This window comes from Synchiropus splendidus, chromosome 4, assembly GCF_027744825.2.
Source record: "Synchiropus splendidus isolate RoL2022-P1 chromosome 4, RoL_Sspl_1.0, whole genome shotgun sequence".
Classification (NCBI taxonomy): domain Eukaryota; kingdom Metazoa; phylum Chordata; class Actinopteri; order Syngnathiformes; family Callionymidae; genus Synchiropus; species Synchiropus splendidus.
The window spans coordinates 6,757,330-6,777,487 of NC_071337.1; the positions used below are offsets into that span (position 1 = coordinate 6,757,330).

Below are 20,158 nucleotides of genomic sequence, written 5' to 3' on the forward strand. Positions count from 1 at the left end.
TAAGTCCTTGCCCTGGTTTGAGGAAGACATCATAAAAGCCCATCAAAATTTGAGACCCCATGCATGTTTGTCGTACATAAAGATTTGAGCTCCTATCACACAAGTAAACACAAAATGCTGCTGTGAATGAATGTGTTTATTATTAAGGAGAAAACCTCTATATTGCCAATAGCTTCTTCCTCTTCTTCCCACACCATGTCCTCCTGTATCACAATGATGAACCCCCTTTTTTTGGAAACTTCCCCACATGAACATATTTTCATTATATACAGAGAGAATTTAACACTGAAAACCCATCAATGGATCTTATCACTTCATAACATCGGAATGGATAGAAGATCGATATCAATTCCAGTAACTGTCCGAGCGTCACAGCGTCTCATTGTATCGTCACCTACCCTTATTCTTACAAGGATACATTTACCACCCACATCAATGCACAGAACATCCTAGCAGCAGATGGTTGTCAGGTAACTCAGTGCAGGACGTTCAGAAACTCCAGGTCCGATCTTGTTTACATTCCTGAAATAAACTGTGAGTTTAAGATGCTGCTGATTCCAGAGTCTGTTGTTTCCTCACACAGACACAAATCTTGGCTGGCGACGTGCATAATAAACATGAAGTGTTTCCTTGTCGGATTGTCCGAGGTGATGTCCTGGCACGTGGTGTTTTTTTCCAGACCGTGGATGAATCAGAAGAACAAGTTGTCAGACTATGGGTTTTCATAGTTAGGGTGTGTACAATTAACAAGTTGCAAGTCTGAAGTCATTTTATCTTCCTACTTCAATGGTCTCCACAGTCATTCGATCTCAGATCATTAGGCAGTGTTTTTCAACCTTTTTCTAGCCACGGCACCCTTGGTTCATTGAAAAAATCCCGGGGCACACCACCAAAGGAACCTCGGCCAAAGCGCAAAGTCTATTGAAAAAAATAACTGTAGCTACTGACACTCTGTTGTTATTTTGCCATGCTATTTGCAGAAACAAATTGCAGAAAACGTATTTGTTTCAAATGTACGTAATGTATACGTTTTGTAGTGCATTTAGCCAACTTTTAAACCCCAAAGCAAACTTTGACAGTCCACGAGTATCAATAAAGTTTTGAAGTGAGACACCACGTTAGCCGTTAGCTCTGTGGTGCAGACAGTCTTTGACACAGCGGCTCAGACAAGGATCACTCCCTCCTGTCCTGGTTCTGTGGTGAAAGTGTGTGGTCAAGTTAGAGGCGCATCAGGTTTAAAAACAGCTGGAAGTTGCGCATGTGAGTGGCTTCTTGGCTGTGAGTGTGTGGGAACAGGAGCGCCGCGCACCACAACAGTGCTGCTTTGACTGACGAACAGATCAGCGCGTCAACACACTGGAGCTCTACAGTAGAGTGGAGAGAAAGAATGTCAGCAGATCCATGTGATCTCCTCACCTTGGTTGCTTGTCAGCACCTTCTCATTGTCATGATTTAATGGCATCATATCGTCCACCTCTATCTCCGGACACATGAGGTGAAACTGGATCATTTTCCCACGGCACACCTGACACTCTCTCACGGCACCCTCGTGTGCTGCGACACCCCGCTTGAAACACACTGCAATAGAGCACTGTTGGCATGTGGTGGAACGGCAGATTCATCATGGGTGTGCATCTGGCAAATCCGCCACAACTGGATGATGGTTTCACGTCAGTATCAACCAACATCTCTAAGAAATGTTTCAACACCTTGTTGAACCCAGGAAGAATTGAGGAAGCGCTGAGGGGAAAAACTCGGTCCAACCCAGAACCTAATAAAGTGGCCAGTGAATCATTGTATTGTTGCCTAAAATAGTGCCCAGGAGCTATGTGTTTTGTCTTGACTGAGTAGGAACTGAATTATATTTTATCAATCAGGGATGCTTATCAATCAGATCTGGCGAAACAAGCTTTCTATCCGACATCCGTCCCTGTGTGTCTATGGATGTTACAGCTGTGTCTCCTCACATGTGGCGCTCCTGTAGGTCTGAACATTTAGTCCATCTGTGGGGGCCATCGTGACTCAAATCTGCTCCAGGTGTCAAGAGAAGCCTGTTTCATTAGTTAAACTGGAAAAAAAAAACTCCAGTCCTTCCTTGAGTGGAATGTTGGTGTGCGAACGGCCGAGGACAGAGAAACTCTGAGGAATTTATTTTTCCAAAATCCTTAACAGGTGCCTGCAGACATGCTTACTGTACGTGTAATCTCCCTCAAGGGGGGCTGTGGCGGCCCTGATGTCACGCAACTCTCACTCTTATAGAATCCTGCGTTAGTGGCCTGGTGTCTTGTGCGTGCTAAGGCGCTAAACCGGAGTGAGCGATAAGACTCCAGCAGTGTCCCGGGTGCCACCTGGGAAGTTTCAAGCTGCTTTTTTTAAACTTCGGCTCAAGCACAAAATGTTCCCTGAGTGGAGTTATGCGAGTGAGCTCATCCTCATTTGTTAAAATTAGAGTTACCTTTCACTGCTCCTGGCTGTTGATAGCAATACCATGAATTCCCGAAAAGTAAATTGTTATCACATTCCAGTTTGTCGTATCTCACCTTTGTATTTCCACTGGTGTGTCAAACAAAATCTGTTTGTGGTATTAAACCATCCATCTATCAAGATGAGCAAACCTGTTGTTTAGGTACTGGAGTTATAAATCTTTGCATTGTGCCTAACAGATAAATCAGTTTGCACAGCCTTTGTTTACTCTTCCATTGCTGGATGTAGAGGTACCATGCAGCAGACTTTTAGCTACAGGGGCGTCCAGGAGGTGTGAGAGACATGAGAAAATGGGAACCCTGTTTTTTTCCCCTTAAGTTGGTTTTACTCAACATGGAGGTTCTGACCCAGTTTTTTCCTCATCATCCTGTCTCTAAGGCAGTGGTTCTTAACCTGGGTTCGATCGAACGCTAGGGGTTCGGTGAGTCGGTCTCAGGGGTTCGGTGGAGCCTCCGCCGCAGAGGTCCACCCCTCAGTCTAGTCTGCAGTTCGTGTATCATATTTTATTTTTTACTAAAGAAGGGTTCGGTGAATGAGCATATGAAACGGGTGGGGTTCGGTGCCTCCAACAAGGTTAAGAACCACTGCTCTAAGGGGATCTCTCGACCAGTGATTCTTAACCATTGGCCCGGGGCCCCTCGTTGGGCCGCTAGCGCCTCCTACAGGGCCTCTAAACGTTTTTTTTGTTTTACACCTTTGGGCCGCGAGACACTCAGTTTTAATACCTTAGCCACGTATGGTGGCAGTAGTGCGTCACTGCATTGACTTGACAGCTGCAAATCTGTGATAGTTATGAAGAAGTTCTTCAGTTCCTTAGCAACTATGAAGTTCTTGAAAGAAAAAATGATAAAGAAAGTGATGCTGCTCCCCCTAACAGTAAACTCAGTAAAAGCAGTTTTGAATTATTATTGTTGAATTATTATTGAATTATTTTTATGGCGATGCTTTCATTTACGCTTTACTATCTTATTTGGAGTTTAAATACAATATATTATTTTTATTTTATTGTATATTTAGACATGAATTTATTATATTTATTTTATTCAGATTTTTATTCAGCTTTTCTAATTTTCTCATCAGTTTGTTTTTGTTCTTATTTTTTTTTTTTTTAGGAAATTTCATGAATATGACTTGCACTTGGTTCTGCTGCTGGTTAAACTTTTCAATGACAAATATCTTTGCGATGATCAAGGTTTTAGTTTGTTTACGTGTAAGTAGATTAAATATGGTTGTTGATCACAAATGAAATCAAGAGTATCCGTTCCATTGAATGGTCCCCGGAACCGTTTGTTCTGAGAAAAGTGGGCACTGAGAACAAAAAGGTTCAAAGCCCCTGCTCGAAGAAAACAACATCTTGAGCTATATATAAAATAGTGAGCTTTGACTCAACTTTGTTGTCACCAGGATCCACATAACTACGACAGATGAGTGATCCTCAGCTAAACAAAACTGGAATGGCCGATCAATAGTGCAAACCTAAGTTCCAGTGTCCACGATGAGTCACATTCCTCTTGGTGTTTCTGTCACACTCCCCCTCAAATCCCTGTCACTCATTTACTCCCGGAGAGAGCCGTCAGATTACCCCAGTGCAAATCTGTCTGTCCACGCTGCGGCCATGTAGCAGAGGGGTAATGGACTAGTCAAGAGTGTTGTGACGCCTCTATCTGTCAGACGGCGCGCCTGGGGTGTTGCAGGCTCATGGCTTTGGGATTAGAGTGACAGAGACATGAATGGGCTGCTTCCTCAGATTTAAGCTGACTGGGTGACCCGGCTGTCATCAGAGACACATGAAGTCGGTAGCACGTGTCTGTCTTTCTGTTTGCGCAGCATCTTCCACAGCTTTAATCAGCCCACCAGGGGCCTGAACTTTCTGACCTTGGAGTCCGGCTTTGATCCGCGGTCCTGTTGCCAGGGATTTCCGAGGAACGACTCGGGAATTAGGATAGCGTTGGGCTCGTTCAACAAACAGGTGGCGACAGTCTGCCAGAATACCTCATGCTTAGCCAGGCCTTCCCTAAAGATCAGGGAAGAACCGGCGGTGGCACCAGCGTCGGGCCAAGATGAGGAATGCGGATAAGAGTTTTTGTTGAGATCGGCCTGTATGGAAACACTGAAAAATAACAAACGTCTGGAATGAGGTGGGATTTGTCCAGCAGGTGAATGTCGAAATTTCAACATCATAGTTTAGTACTGTGGCACAGTTTTAGTTTTATCTGTAGCAGCTCCCTTACACTTGAGCGAAAGTCTATATATACTGAATCCCTGAACAAAAGCAAACAAAAGCAATCTGTTTGCGTTTGTTCAGGGATGTTTTTCACTACACAATGGCCACTCTGAATGTATTTGAAATTTTTGTAAAATTAAAATTCGTATACCAATATTTTCAAGACATTAAAAGAGCTTTAGTTTAAATAAGGTTGTATAAAAACTTTAATATAGCCAGCATCGTGATTTATTGTGCCATTGTATCAAAAATATAAAAATATAAATATATATATATCTCAAATATATATATATATATATATATATATATATATATATATATATATATATATATATATATATATATATACACATATAGAATGGTTTCTATAAGCAATACATATTGCTTATAGAAACCATTTCCCCAGTGTGTGCTTGCAGCGCAGTGTGGACGTGCCTAATCTTGACATCAGGAACGGCATCATAGTGGTTTATTGTCTGTGTGAGATCATATCCTCGCTCTGAAATGTAGCAACAGTGGAACCTCGTGCCGTTTGGCATGTCAGATGTTAGTCATAACCACATGTGATGGGGAAAGTGTCAAGTCTTTAAAATAACTTTGCTTTCTGAATTTTAATCCTTTTTTTTTGGTCTGTTCAGGTGTGTTTAGGTTAATAACAATGTCGCAGTGGAACTTGTAAACCTGCTTGGCTCACAGAGTGTCTCTCTCTGTCACCAAACTGATGATCTTGTGCCTTGTTCATCGATTTTTGACCAAATAGGGATGAGCTCCCTTTAACACGAGGTCCTACTGTGAATCGACATTGCCATGAAAGTGTCCTCAGACTGGACATGTTGAATTTCGTCCAACGTTTTTCTCTTATCTACACAATTACAGGGAGTGCAGATCAGATACTATCAGAGCCTGAATATGTTCACCACTCTACTCAGCATCCTCACTTATAAGAGTTGATCATACATTATAATTGAATGGTTATTACGATAGTAATAAAGTTTATGTCAGTCACAGTTAAATGTGTAATATTTTGGACCGTAGAGGTCCATTTGTACCACAACAACACTGGCCTCAGAAATGTGGTTTAATCTCGAGGCCTCACTATGAAAGCACAGATGTGTGGTTGCTGCCAACAGGGATTTTCTTTGGATGTTTTTGCGCACGTGACTTGCAGAGGGCTTCAACTATCAGCTATGTCAGGCACCGAAGCAGTTGTGGTGGACTCACCACCTAGAACGGGAGTCGCATAAGTCAGGCGTCAGAGATGTAGAAGAAGAAGAAACAAGCTTTCACATGAGGATTGCATTGTCCAGCTTATTAGTTTACAGTGATGCGTGGGATATTGTTACTGCAATTATGATTTAGTTTCAAATAAAAATGATGCGCACATGACTTGGATTGCTGTTCAATGATCACCCTTCAGCTGTTCCGGCCTTGCTCTGTGAGACAGCTCCTTGTGTTGAATCAGGCCGCAAATGCAGCGTCTTACTTTGGGTGACAAAGACTCTGATTTCCATGGCCACGTTTGAGAGTTATGAGCGTAAACCAGAGTACATTTAATTCAATGTTGTACCCATAACTGAGGTTACATTTGACTCTTTAACCTTCTCCGAACCTTTTTAGTGGTGTCAATGCAGAAGTTCGCCTCTTGCTTCAAGCAAGGCGAACACGTTATGCTGGCTCTGGAGTCGCAACCATCTGATCGAGGCATCAAACGTGTTCCTGAAGTCACTTTAGAAAAGAACAAAAAACAGCAGGCTGATGAGGTCATGCTTGTGCCATTTCATCACTCTGTCGTGTGCTGTATTTCCAGACACAGATTAAGGCTTGCAGACTTTTCTTCCGCGAAGTTGTCTGTCCTTCGTCCTGTTTGCATCCTCCGCTCTCCTGCCTCACCAGAGCCGGAGGGAAATTTGCACGGTTCCTTCAGGATGCTTGGAGTGTGACGGTCATGCTGGTGATACGAGGTGTTTTACTAAGCAGATAAAAGAGTTTGTCCAGGCCACTTGGTGGACTCGAGAGCTCAACAACAGTGACCCTTAGCGACGGACAGGATGCGCTCTGCTAAACAAATATTACCGCTGTGTTGATAAATGTGTCAGAGAGCCATTATCACTTCCTCTCCCCCCTGACACACACAACTATTTTCCTCTTCGTAATCGTGGAATGCCAGACATGTGTTTTCACATTCTTGGCCTTTAATGTGACTCACCTTTTCTTTAATGAGACCCCAACTAGCTCAACACTTACTGGCGCTAGAGACATTCAGTGAAATGGAAAAAAGATAGTCACATTGTCTCGATGGATTTTTATGGAGAGTCATGTTCACATTTTGCTTTGTGTTTTAGCAGAATACATTTTTTTCCAGTAAAGTCAACATAGAACATTTTTGTAAATATTATGCTTAAATGTTGTCTTTAATAAGGTGTGAGGAGGCTCAACATCTTGGCATGAACCTTGTTTGTCCATAAAAGTCCATGGTAACACTTTAGATGTGGGAACACGTAGTAACTATTAATACACTTGTTATTACTTGTTTGTTTACTGCCAATGCTCGGTAAGGCTGACTTCTGTGTGGGTTGCATAACTTGACTATTGAGGGAGAACGTGTTTGTTGGAAAGCAGCCATCAAGGCGGCATCTTCTAACCCAGGGGTCAACTCGGTTCTCAATAGGCCGGCATGGTGCAGGTTTTTGTTCCCATCAGTCAAGCACTCATAAGTTAAGGAACCAAGTCTCTGCTCAAGCAAGCGGTTTCTGACATTCCAATGGTTTGTCTTGAGACACCTGCAACCTTACAGCCCTCAGAGGACCGAGATGAAGACCCCTGGTCCAGCCCATTGGCCTTCCAACCTTTAGTTATGAGCCACGTAACAACCAGACCATCGCAGCACGTCTGCCAAAAGTTTCATCTACACAGCTACCAGCAACTCATCCACCATAAACCATGAAATAAACACAACCAATGCCAACCATCAACATATGAACCACAGGAGACACCAACCTAACCACGGCAACGCAACCACAACTAACACAGCTGATCATTTCATTCTTGAGCTTCGCAACAGCTACAAAACGCTGCACCACCACAAACACCAAAACAATATCAGAAAATATGGTCCTAATAAAAGGTTGAGCCTGGGACATTGGAGGTAGAACATACAATCTAGGAATTGACCGGCAGCTGAAAATAAAAGACGCATGAACACATGCAGAAAAATGACCAAGTAGGAATAAGATTGAAACCGAAACAAGATAAAGGGAGATAAAAACAAGATAAAAACGAGACATTTAAACATACCATTTTTTTACTGGCAGTGTTTGGGCGTGTTAAATACCGTAATGGTCTCTTTGTTTTTTAAACTGACGATTTGCTCTCCAGAGAATTGAGACGCTTTTACTCAAACTTGATAACTAGCAGACTCTGCGAGCTGGAATCGCACGAGTGTCTTCAATATTATGGAACAGCCTGCTCAGTCTCCTGCTGTATCATCTTCAGAAGCTCCACTGTTGTGGTTCCTGCTCATATTTCATTGTCTTGCTGCACCCAAACAAGCTAGGTGCACTCTTGCTTTGTTTCCAGACCAAAACAAGAACTGATAAAATCCTTTTTCTTTATTTTATTATATTAACAATCAGTTTCATGTCAAAGTTTTAGATAATTATGGGGTCACAGCCGCAGATGGTAGAGCACCATCTGTGGCTGCGGGTGCTGTGGTTGAGCTTCCACAGGTGACAGCTGTCTGAGAGTTGGCTCCACCCCTTTTCTAAGTCACTTTTGTCCCACTGAAATACATGACGTTACTGGTTACAGCAGAGGTCACCTACCTTTTTGAAACTCTGAGCTACTTCAAGGGCTCTGAGTGATCTCTAACAATCGCACAGTTTACCTTGGAAAATATAGTGTGAATGACAAATAATCCAACATCATCTTCTTGACTTAAATATACAGATTTAACTAAACAGGAAACACGTTAGTTACACATTATAAGATGGAATTACCAAAATATATTTTGTTTGCGACCCCTACTCCACAGGGTTTAGTCCTCTGTACACCAGTAGTTGTAAGTGTTCTAATGTGGCTCATTCTCTGTTTCAAGGATTCCCAGACTTGTCCATATGATGGTGCCCCAAACAGCATCAGCTTGAACTCCTTTCCAAACCAACAGGCAAAGCTACAAATTCCTCACAGAAGCAGCAACAAGTACGTTTTTATGCTTTTATTCACCATTTGAACATGTTTTCTAACTGTATGTTCACACCAAACGCTACAACTCACACCTCCAGCCATTCAACTGACCACTCAGTTGCATTAAAAAAAGTAGGTAAATCTGCTGGGGGATGAGTCCGAAGCGCGTGAAACGTCAACATGGTACAGTAGTACTGCTACTGTTTCTTTTCATCTTGGTGATTTTCCCTCTCAGTGTATGTCACCATAAATCTGGAGAGATTGTGTCGCCTCCTCTACTCCCATGGTGATGTGATGTATTTCAGTCATTCATGGTCTGAGGTGACATTTGACTTGCGATGTCCGCACTCCCTCACTGTCAGTCGAGCAGGTTAGACTATAAAAGGGGGTACAATACGCCATGACACAGCTCAGTCAAGCCCTTTGGTTGCTTGTTGTTTGGTTGCCAAGCATTCACTGCAATATTGCAGGCCTAGTATTTCAGTAACTATGATACACTATCACAGGATCTTGGTGAAACTGTTTTTGCTATTGGTATGTAGGGTCCGCCTCGATGGTCTCCTGTCGCTAACAGCACAGGGAAGTTGGACCTCTGCAGCTTTGGTGTATCGTGTGCTCTCTTACTTCAACAGAAATCATGAAGCTGTTGCGCCACAAAATATCCCATTACCATGTTTCCACTTCAAACAGTTCAAACCTTTTTCATATGAGAGAGATCAAACAAGTTGTGACCACATTCGTTTGCAACTCGCATCTCGAAAAACGAATGCATCTTGAGATCCTAGTGTGGTTTTGAAGCCTCTCCAAATGTCTTTCTCCGTCGCTAGACGTTAAGCAAATTATGGAAGGTTGCGAGTGTGGACCTGCTTCTTGTCGTGTTAGGGATGATTATGTAATTGTATACAACCTGAGCCACGAGAGATTAATTTACAGCTTTATTGTTAATGTTTTTCTGGGACTGTGACCCTGTAGCTCAGTGACTTCTCCGGCATGACGCCTTTTGAATGTCACTGCATGCATTTTATCAACTTATTTTGTCAATAAAATAAAGAAAATAGCTCGCATGCTGCCATCTGCACTTGCAAGAACATGAACAAAGTTCAATGAAAAATGGAGTGAGCATTGAGGGCAGATGTTTGACTCATAATCTCCTGGAAAAGCAGCTACTGTAAACCTTTACCACCAAGAAATAATTTCAATGGTTGTTATCATCATCTTTTTGGAGTCATTCTTAACTGAGAGTTTTCCTGAGGGAGTTTATTGTAGTTGTGTTTGTTTGTCTGGTGAAGTTATGTAACCTTCCAGAATATTATGATATTAAATTTTTTATCGTAAGTGCTGTCATTTATGTGAAGTTTCCCTCTGGTTCTGGGTTATCTTTGTTGTTTGGGCTACCAATCCAGCGCGGTGGTTTTTCTGACTCACTCGATGTTGACAGTCTGACTTTTGTTTGGGAATGACTTTTTCAACAAGCTGCAGGTGCTTGCAATCGTGTTTAGCTTCTGGAAGATAGCGCTGGAGCTGGGAGGAGAACCAAAGTCAGGAGAAGGATATTTTCTCTCCGGCGGGGACAGTGCGACATAATCAGAGGCGAAACTACTGGACCGGGGCGCAATGTTGATCAGAAGATAGCTGCGCCATTTGAGCGCTCGCTATCCTAAAATCTTTTGTTGACAAGATGGTGATGATTTTACGTCGGGACAGCTTTCACTGACTGCACGTGCGCGTTGTATATTTGAATCTGTCTGTACGGTATATGTATAAACTTGTAAAACTAAATCAGCTCCTGTCGATCTGTGGAAATACTGTTCAGAGAGAGGAAGTCAGAGCATCTGAGAAGTATGTGCAAGCGGGATGGAAGGATGGAGGACGGTGGAGCTGTAGGAGTGACTGTGTGTGTCAACCTGGACATCTGGGACTAGCACTTCTTCACACGGGGTTCAAGATCCTCCATGGTCCATGATGTTTGCTGATGAAGTAGTGATTTGCACTGAGAATTTATAAAAGTAAAGCATCATTTAAATAGCACTTTTTAGGGGTTCAGTGAGTGATAACTGAGGAAATGTTAGCAGGAAAAAGTGTTTAGTAGTAGTTTTTAGCAGGGATTTAAAAGTGGTGTCGCTCATTGTGTTTGGGATCTCCTCTGGCAGACTGTTCCAGAGTGGGGGACCCCTGACAAAAAAGGCTCTGTCACCTCTAGACTTTGGGACAACTAGCAAAGAACCACCACAGGATCTTAGAAGAAGAAAGGTGGAAGACGTGTGTGATTGGGAGGAGAGGAAAGTTTATCCAGTTTATCCAATGAAAGTGAGGAGGGAGGTGAAGCGGAGAGTGCAAATCATTTTTCCACCTCCTCTCCACGCTGCAAGAAGCCAGTTGAGGTAGCCCTCTTTTGAAGATTCTGCCTGCTGAATGAGATGTTGTGGGCATTTATAAAACAGAGAAAGCCCGACTGCCGACGTTAAACATGTCTGTATCTTAAGGTTTTCTTCAGTGCCGTCACTAGGTTTTGTCTCGCAGCTGTGAAATGTAAAGAAATGTGGAGAAAAGGACTTCTTTGACCAGAAGTAATGGAAATGAATGGGAAAACATTCATAAATCCAAGTGATTTTCAAGTCCTCTACCTGCCAAGGTAGACGCTGGTGGGGGATTTGGTAATTGGATTTGTTTGAGTCAACCCAAAAAAACGTCTGCTTGCCGGAATACTTTTTCCAGAATACAAGTCCAGAGGTTTTTGTGAGGTTTTTGTACTACTTTATTGTCCACCTTTGCTACCAACTTTAATACTGGGGTTCCTGTCGAGTGCCTGTTGAGAAGAGAGGATCTTGTCGAAACCCAAATAAGTTCTGAAAATTCCCCCCCTGAATATATAGGTGTTTTTGGGGACATGACCGACATCTGTGGCAACAGACTGATGCTGGGGGAATTTGAGAAGAAGTCTTTTGAAAAAATATGTCTGGAATGTCTTTGACAGCGAGACTTTCATAACTTAAAAGTTGCTGTAATCCGGCTGTTTATCAGCAGAGGAGACGTGAACCCTCTTGACCTCGGAGATAGTGCTCGAGGGTTGAGTAGTTTAGATTTGTAATTAGCATACTCATGTCAGCTCAAGGTGAAGCTGCGGCGTTTAAACGTCAACAACAACCGATGTGAGTGGGGTTGTGGAGTTGGTGTCAATATTTGAAGCATTGAAAGTGAAAACAAAACAATAGCGTTGCCTTGGTTCTGGATCAGTCCTTGAGGTGTTTCTCACCTCAGCACAGAGTTGCTCGAGTTCATTAAAAGTCATCTCCACAGCGGCGTGTTGTCTTCCACATCTCAGCTCGCCCCTCCTGTGTAGCCTGCAGCCTCGCCACCATGGACTTCCAACCAAAATGTTGCGTTTCAAAACGCATCGACCGTAATTGCTCGCCAAATGAGTCCTCACATCAAAGGGCTCGCGTGTTTACTTGCCATCCACCTCACACCTGCAGACACACGCTCTCGTCTCTCCTGTCACATCCTGTATTTTTGGAACCGTCTTCCACAGCTCTTCCTGTGTCGTGATCGTAGCGCCCTCATTTCCCGCCTCTTGATGGGATTCACTTTCTGAACTTGTCCTGAGCTGCACTGATCAGGGGGGAAACGAAACCCACTGGAATTTAAACGTCGTGGTCACTCGCTGCTGCGCTGAAGCAAGATGGAGTTGGGTTTGATCCAACAAAGTTCCCTGTAGATCTGTATGCGCTCCAGCCCCCGTGGCCTTGTGAAGGGAGTCAGCAGCAGATTATGACAGAATGAACGAGTGCGACAATGTTTGGGAAATTGTGCTTCCAGATAAGATACTGAAGTTTATATTTGAATAGATTTCATGCAGAATTAGGCTCTGAAATTGATAAACAGTTTATTGTGGTCTTTGTTGCATGTTCCTGTTTGTGTGTCTTGTGTTGTGGTTTAGCAGAAACTTTTATCAAAAGTGCAGTAACCATCATGGACAGTCAAAAACACAGCATCAAATATGAGCTAGAAACCTCATGTTAGCTTCATTGCACAAAGTAAGGATTATACTGTACTACAAATAGATCCCCAGTGCCAAATGTCCATTGTGTTTCATTGCTGCTTAAATCCAGATTCAAGTTGAGAGAACCTGAACCTGACGTTATTAGGCGTCCATTGAAAAGACTCAACACTACTTTAGCATGTTCTAGGTAGATGTCATTTATTCATCTGACAGTTATTAAATCATATCAACGAAAGGTGAAGCCAAGCATCAACAGATCAATCTCTCAAGAGGGCAACACATGCACACTCTGAAGGTGTAACATATAGACAGTTGTCAAGGTGACACAAGAGTCAGCCTCCTGTATTGCATGATGAGTCGGCTTTCAATTTAATCAAATGTATCACACGATATTTCCTGATGCAAGGGCTTCACCAGTCTGTCCGACAGGGAATAAGTGGGGTCGGGATCAGTGTTAAGACTAGGGATGCTCCGAGGATTGGTGCCGATTGAGATTCAGGTGGCTAACGAACGCTGCACCCGACTCCAAAACAGCGACGGATCCGGTCGTTTCCGTCTCCATGTAAACGTCGCCTGAGAAAGGCTGGTCATCAAGCTAGCTATTAATAGTTATTTCTTGGGCAATTAGTTTAGCATTCCGAATGTCACATCATCAAAGGTTCACTGTATTAAAAAAATACGTTTAAAACTGCGATCGTGAACCAATGTCCACCACACTCTCCACGACTGCCACACACCGGTGTCGGCTGTCAAAACGCAGTGGAGCTGGAGAGCGTGGCGCGCATCACGGTCTCGACATCTTCATGAATGCAGGTCCAATGCAACGAGTGTGTAACGTGTTTAGCAAATTTATCGTGAGATGCGGAATTGCCATTGTGGAGATTGTGTTTGGCGGTATATCGTGTACGATAACTTATCACCCATCCCTAATATGGAGGAGCATCAGAAGCCTTGTAATACTGAGAAGTTACAGCATGATCATCACCCTCACACGTCCTCTTTATGAGCCTTATTCTTTTTGGAACATCAGAGAATGCCACCGGAGGACAAACCCCACTCGACAATGGTTCAGACGTGACACTGTAGGACTCCGATTTTAACCCCCACATTCTCATCCCTTGTATGTTCTCAGACCTGAGGAACCTGCTTCGCTCATCTGCATGGTTTGATGAGTCTGACATTTTCAATGCTCAAGGAGCCTTTGACAAATAATCAGTCAGACCAGTTTAAGTGCGACTTCAAGTGTGAAGTTGTGCTTTTGACTTCAGACCAAGTGCTGCCGTTCTCTGTGGTTGACAGCAGCAAAGAATGTAAGAATCCAGGTCCCAACATGAAGAATGATCTTGGCACGGCTGTGCAGTGAGACTGAGACGCAGACTCGCGATGATGGAGTTTTTAAGTACCTGACACGAAAAGGCCTTGGAAGCCGTCTCAGTGAAACAACCGCTGGCACAGACCATGCTGCTCTCTGGCATCGGGCCGGAGAGGCTTTCCACTCATTTTCAGTGAAACGTGTGATCGCAATGAGGAGTTGAGGTGACAGTGATGGGAGAGCTGAAGATGGTGAAGGCCAGTCCAGTCCTTAGATTTGACTGTTTCCCAGACATCTCTGTGTGGACATCTACATCTAAAGTGTAGTACTCTTCCTCTAAAGGAAGGCATGACACCAGTGAATGCCACCAAGTGGTGGTGCAGATTCATGCTGCAAACATCAGTCATCCATCCACCTCCGCCTCTGATGGTGTCACAAGTTCTAGCCCAGGCTAGTGTTCTCTCAGATCTGTTCTGTTGGGACCCGATCTTGGCTGTTCTGCTGTCTGGTGCCATCAAACATCCGGTCTTCAGCCAGCCAAAGTTCAAGCACTTTATCTTAATGCTCACACACATGAATACTGGACGCATCCCACGTAATGGTCTTTTCTATGGCTCCTCAGCATCAACAGTCACATGCTTGATTGTTGACATTGAAACAAACAGCTCCAGTCAAGCAACATTTTCAGATTATCAGAGTGACTTGCCATTTTGCCAGTGTGTTGTTTACTTCCTCTTCAACCACTCTGAACACGGGCTGGTTCCATAGAAAGCACAGAGGTTCAGAGCGTTCCGAACAATGCCAGTTTGAAAACAAGAACCATGTCGGTGCGAAAGGCCTTGTAGTGGATGTGAGGTTCTATAAATACTCTCACCGTTCGACCTGCTCGCATGTTTCAACACCATCCGTGTTGCTGTTTGCTTGTTTTTCCTACTTTCCTACTACTTTCTCTTGTGAAGGCTGTGAACCCAAATGACGTGCGTGAATGAGTTGCGTGTCATTATCTCTGTTTCATTTGCTCGAGGACAGTTGTACTCCAGGTGACTTTGGGCAAGGCACTAGCTCAGAAAGGCCGACTGTCAGTCAGTCCGTCTTCGTACAGTAAACAAGTGAAGCGCTTGGTTTTGTTCTGTGGGAGCCCCGTGTGAGTGAAGCTGCTAACAGATACAGTATGATGCATCCTCATCAAAGCTGGTGGTTTTTCGCGTTATGTAAGTACGAACAAAATGAAAATAGTTGCTCCACGTCTGACACCTTTGAGTCACATCCGCAAACAAACCGAGTTTGCAATTGAAACTGTTGCGTTACGACCAGGTGTGTCTTTTGGAGAGAGGCATTGGTGAAATCAAACCTCTTCTTGCAATTACTACCTGAATAAATAAGCATTAAGTGGTTATTTTTATGTATCTATGTTGTAAAATTGCATTTGAAATATGGTCAGCAGCAGTTTATTTGACATCAGCCCATCCATTCCAGTCATTTTCTTACAGACGTACGAATAAACGATTGCATCGCCTCTTTGGTGGAGGTGTATTGTACCGTTTCCCTTTTTTCCTTCATCTATTTTAGTTTATTATTCTGTTTTCCTTTTTTCTGTCTGTATCATTCTGTTTTCTATTTTCTTTTATTTATTTTTTTCTGTTATATAACAAGCATCACCAGCAAGATAGCACATATTCACAAAATCTGACATGTTTGAATGAAGCTATTTTAAAGTGAATTTCATTATCATTTTACAGTTCTTTCAAACATGAAAAAAAATGGTGCATAACTTGTTATTGAATTGAAGCTCCAGGTCTTTACTCCAGTGTCGTCCAGAACGTTTAAAATATAGTCTACATAAAAATTCTTCCAGGAAAAAGTTTCAGTGTATTTATAAGTTGTGGACAGTAGTAGTCGAGCAATGGATGAAACAAAATTCTAATTTAAGCAACAACTGAGGCTCACGACACAAAAGAACAGTTATGGATGCCAGAATTCAAAATATTGATAATTTCTTTTTCCATTTTATTTCCTCATAAAATGGATTCTATTAATGAGTACTGCTCATTTTAGCAGTAAATCTTGTCCCTCAAAATGAATAAATTGACTATGTTGAGGAAAAAAATAACAACATGCCTTCAGGTTTTATTATTTCCATGTTTCTCCCCTTGTTCTGCTACCAAGATCGTGTTTCCCCTGAAAAAGATCTTCCCATTTGTGTGATTTATTTTGAGTCTGAAATGAAATAGTATACAATGAAACAACATATTTATAGCGTCGTCTAGTTAGACTCTTTGCATTGCATAATAGAAAAGTTATTAACATCCAAAAAATGCCTCCTATTGTCTTTTGGTTTGATGGAGACACTTGCTGTGGCAACCCCTGATGAGAAGTGAAGCTTTGATCTGAATTGAAATGATCAATTCACAAAATGTTTAAGCTCTTTAAGTCCACTTGTGAACACATGATCAATATTTATCGCAGCCTGGATGCATTATACCGGATGATAGAAATACATAAGGCATACCTGTGGATACCTGCAGGCGCAGCATACATGCATTGGCCTGTACATATTCAATTGTGTGTCCTTGAATACGCACACATGCATACATTGTTTGAAATATAAAAGCAGTGACGCAGCAGTAGCTGTTATACAACATCCGAGCTTCCTGCCACCCAGTTACTTTGAAACATAACTCCAAACTGGTTCCTGCTATATTTAGAAGTTGAGACTTCTGTGTCATCATGAGCATGTGTTGAGAACGTGGCATGTGTTCGTCATTTGTAGTAGAATACGCCGACATCTTTGACAAGATTGTGGTTTTGAAGTTCAAGTCCAACTGTCCCTCAGTGGTGTGTCTCAGTTTAGGAGAGTTTGTAGTGGAGCATCGACGTTCAGGAGAGGACATCATCATGTGGCAGATTGTCTCATGTCCCAGGGTTCGCAGGGTGATTCATGGCAATCGTGATCTTAGAATCTTCAAGACAAGGAAGACGATGAAAATCTAATGACTCACCTCCTCGTGTTTGTGCGATGACTTGGACGTTAATCACATTTTAAGAATCTACATGTGAATTCCAGGGATTCTTAGCGTCTCGTTCAATATTTGCTCCCCTATTTTAGACTAGGCAGCACACTCATATATCAGGGAACTTTGACCTATTTCGACTGAACACTGGTGAAGCTCTCCAGTGTTTTCACTGCTGAGAGTGAGGAGGCAGCTGGATGCTGAAGGACACCTGCTCAGGTTCACCTGCCATCTCCTCCGGGGGACCTGAGGCGGCGTCATCTCTCGGCCAGGTTTTCATGCGACGCCCCGTACAGTTGGGAGTGCTGCTTTCAGACCCACAGTCCGACGTCAGAAGCCGCAGCTGGCGGCACCGCCCCATCTTTCCGTGCACACGGTCTCATTGTTTGGGCTTTTGAAGTGCAGAATTCCAGTCGAGTCGCTGGGATTCCTTGCTGTGTAATGGGCCATTATGTTGGAACCCTATTCAATAGATGATGAGTTTGTGTCTCGAGGGAATTGAGTCGTGTGTGTGGGTGTGTGTGTGGCTGAAAGGAAGGCAGGTGAAGTGCTCAGTGTCCTGTGTGTCGTGTGACACGGCTCCACACATGGAGCAGTGCTCTTCCTTTACAGGGCAAACGTGGTTCATATAAGGTTGGAGAGGCTGCTGTTGACTGGTCAGATGGCTGAGTAAGACCAGTGACCTTTGGGGTAAAAAGGCTGGGTTCAAGCTCAAATGAGTGGAATCTAGAGCGCCACTACATCCCTGACTCATCGGAAGTGACAAGGAGCCCAAGAAGTCCTCCTGAATGTGCATGTTTTTGCGACGATTTGTACAAGTTCTGAAGAAATCACCAGGTGTTCCAAAAACAGTCCACCCCACTAGTGCTGACGAAACTGAAGAGCGTTCCTAGAATCAGGAGTCCTATTTTGGCTAGACGTATTTTCAGAATGGTGATCCTGTTTGACTGGATTTTTTTTTTTTTTTGGTGTTGGAGTCAGTTTGAAGTAGGAACTCCCTTATCTCTCTGCCAGGCAATACACCATTCTGAGCTTGCCTTCAAGAGCCTGTCCATTTCTCTGGAGTTGCATAATGAGAAGCTTTCTGGCTCTCTGTTGGTTAGTTGGTGGCACTGACTCGGTTTTATCCGGTCACATTTGGCCCCAGAGTTGTAGTTGAGATGACCAAACTTGAGACCAAGCGCAAACCCAAGACTTTTTCCAGCCTGAGACAGAGACCAAAACTGAAACTGATGATAATATACAGAGACATAAGACACAATGACTCGCCGCAAAGAAAAAGCTTGTCATTTATTCCAACTAAATGATGTTTTCAGGGGTCTTGGACTGGGTCTCCACCACAGAACCTTTTGGCTCTCACCAAACTTGCTTCACTGAGAGCGCCGTTTCCAGTTTGCAACACAATATAAGTCATTCTTGTGTAAGATGTTTCTGTGTTAAGCTTATTAGAGAAGCCTGGCCTGAACTTGTTTTCAATAATCTCAATTCAGATTGTACAGTTCCAGACGGTAAACAACTTCAGCTTCACTCCGCGCCGTCGCCATGATCATAATTTTCCCGACACACAAGGAAACAGCCGCGCTTGGCGTGTTTGCGAAGCGGGCTGGATAGATAAGACTTTTCCAGGCAATTGACTGCGGGTTGTTGCGCTCTGCCACCTCCTGCGACGCCGCGTTGATTGATGAGTGCAGGTTTCTGGTGTTTGAACTGGGCCCAAGAGCAACTTGTCTGACACTCTTTTATGTAAAGTAGGGCAGGTCGCTGCCACGCTCAGGACGTTTCACCTCTGAAGGGAGTTGAGACACAGGCACGACATTCAGTGGTACGCTAGACGGCTGTCTTTACTTTAGAGGAGGCTCATGGGATACCAAAGGTACCGAAGGTATGGACGGACGTTGTATTTTGAGGAACAACAAAAACACAAAAATGGCTGCACTTTGTCCTCATGGCACCTGGTTTGTCTGAAAGATCAAACCATGATAGTCTGGCGGGTCTTTTGGTGTTGGGTGAAAACTAATATTAAGGCCAACATTGTTCTTTCATTAAGTCCAGGTGAAAAATCCATTGTTATTAATAATAAAAAAGAACTTATTGAGGAGGCCTGTGTAGGCAAGAAGCAACTATCAATGACTGCAACTTGAAGAGAAACGATTCAAAGAGTCTCAGCAATTATAATATTAAGTTTTAAGTTTTTTTCTTTTTTTGGAAGTGTATTACAGTGCACTGCCTCGGTTATTCACGCTCACGTCGTTGACATGTCACTTTTATTTATTTATTCATTTATTATTTCCCCCATCGGCTTAAAAGCTTGGAGATTTCACTCGCGTTTTAATTTTAAGTTTATACCAAGCCATCTTAGTCTACAGTGGAACTGGTTCTTCTTTCAGTCCTGCTAGGTAGTGAGACCTACCAGGACTGAGACTCAATTGTTTTGCCTGTGTCTCCCATTATCATTATAAGTCTGTCTGATACTGTATATCAAGGAGGCTAATTGTGAACTGCGGTCTGGCGAGGAATAACTATACTTGAAAACTAGACTATTGAGAAAAGAATTAGCATTGTGTTGACGAGTGTGACATGAAGAAAATGATAAGCAATCTGGGATGGGAAAATGGGGGAAGAAAACATGGAAAAAGTACAAAAAAGACAGAAAAAAGGGGGGAAACCAACCTTCATGCCATTTTTATATTTCAGAAATTTGGGCTTTAAAGTGATATTTAACTTTTTTTGTCTGTCTGTTTCCATTGGCTTAAAACCTGGACTACTTCACTAACAGATTTTTTTTTGTTTGTTGTTATTTACCCAGCCGTCCTAGTCCACTGTGAAACTGGTTCTCTTTAAGTGCTGCTATGTGGTGTGACTCATCTTTTTAAGCCTCTAATCTAATGATCTAAGGAAGTTCCCGCGTTATTAATCTTAACTACACTTTTAATGCAACCCGAACT

The 20,158-nt window shown here is 43.0% G+C and overlaps 1 long non-coding RNA gene across 6 annotated transcripts in view; it reads left to right on the forward strand.

The window, feature by feature from the left end:
- Positions 1–20,158, forward strand: part of LOC128756847 (uncharacterized) — a 110,594-nt gene that overhangs the window by 22,036 nt on the left and 68,400 nt on the right. For 3 of the 6 annotated variants that reach the window (XR_008414320.1, XR_008414317.1, XR_008414319.1), the window contains one exon: positions 8,802–8,905. This is a non-coding gene — a long non-coding RNA (uncharacterized LOC128756847). Of the gene's footprint in view, positions 1–8,801; positions 20,134–20,158 lie in introns of those variants that run through there. The other 3 variants (XR_008414316.1, XR_008414315.1, XR_008414318.1) reach the window with 1 other exon arrangement.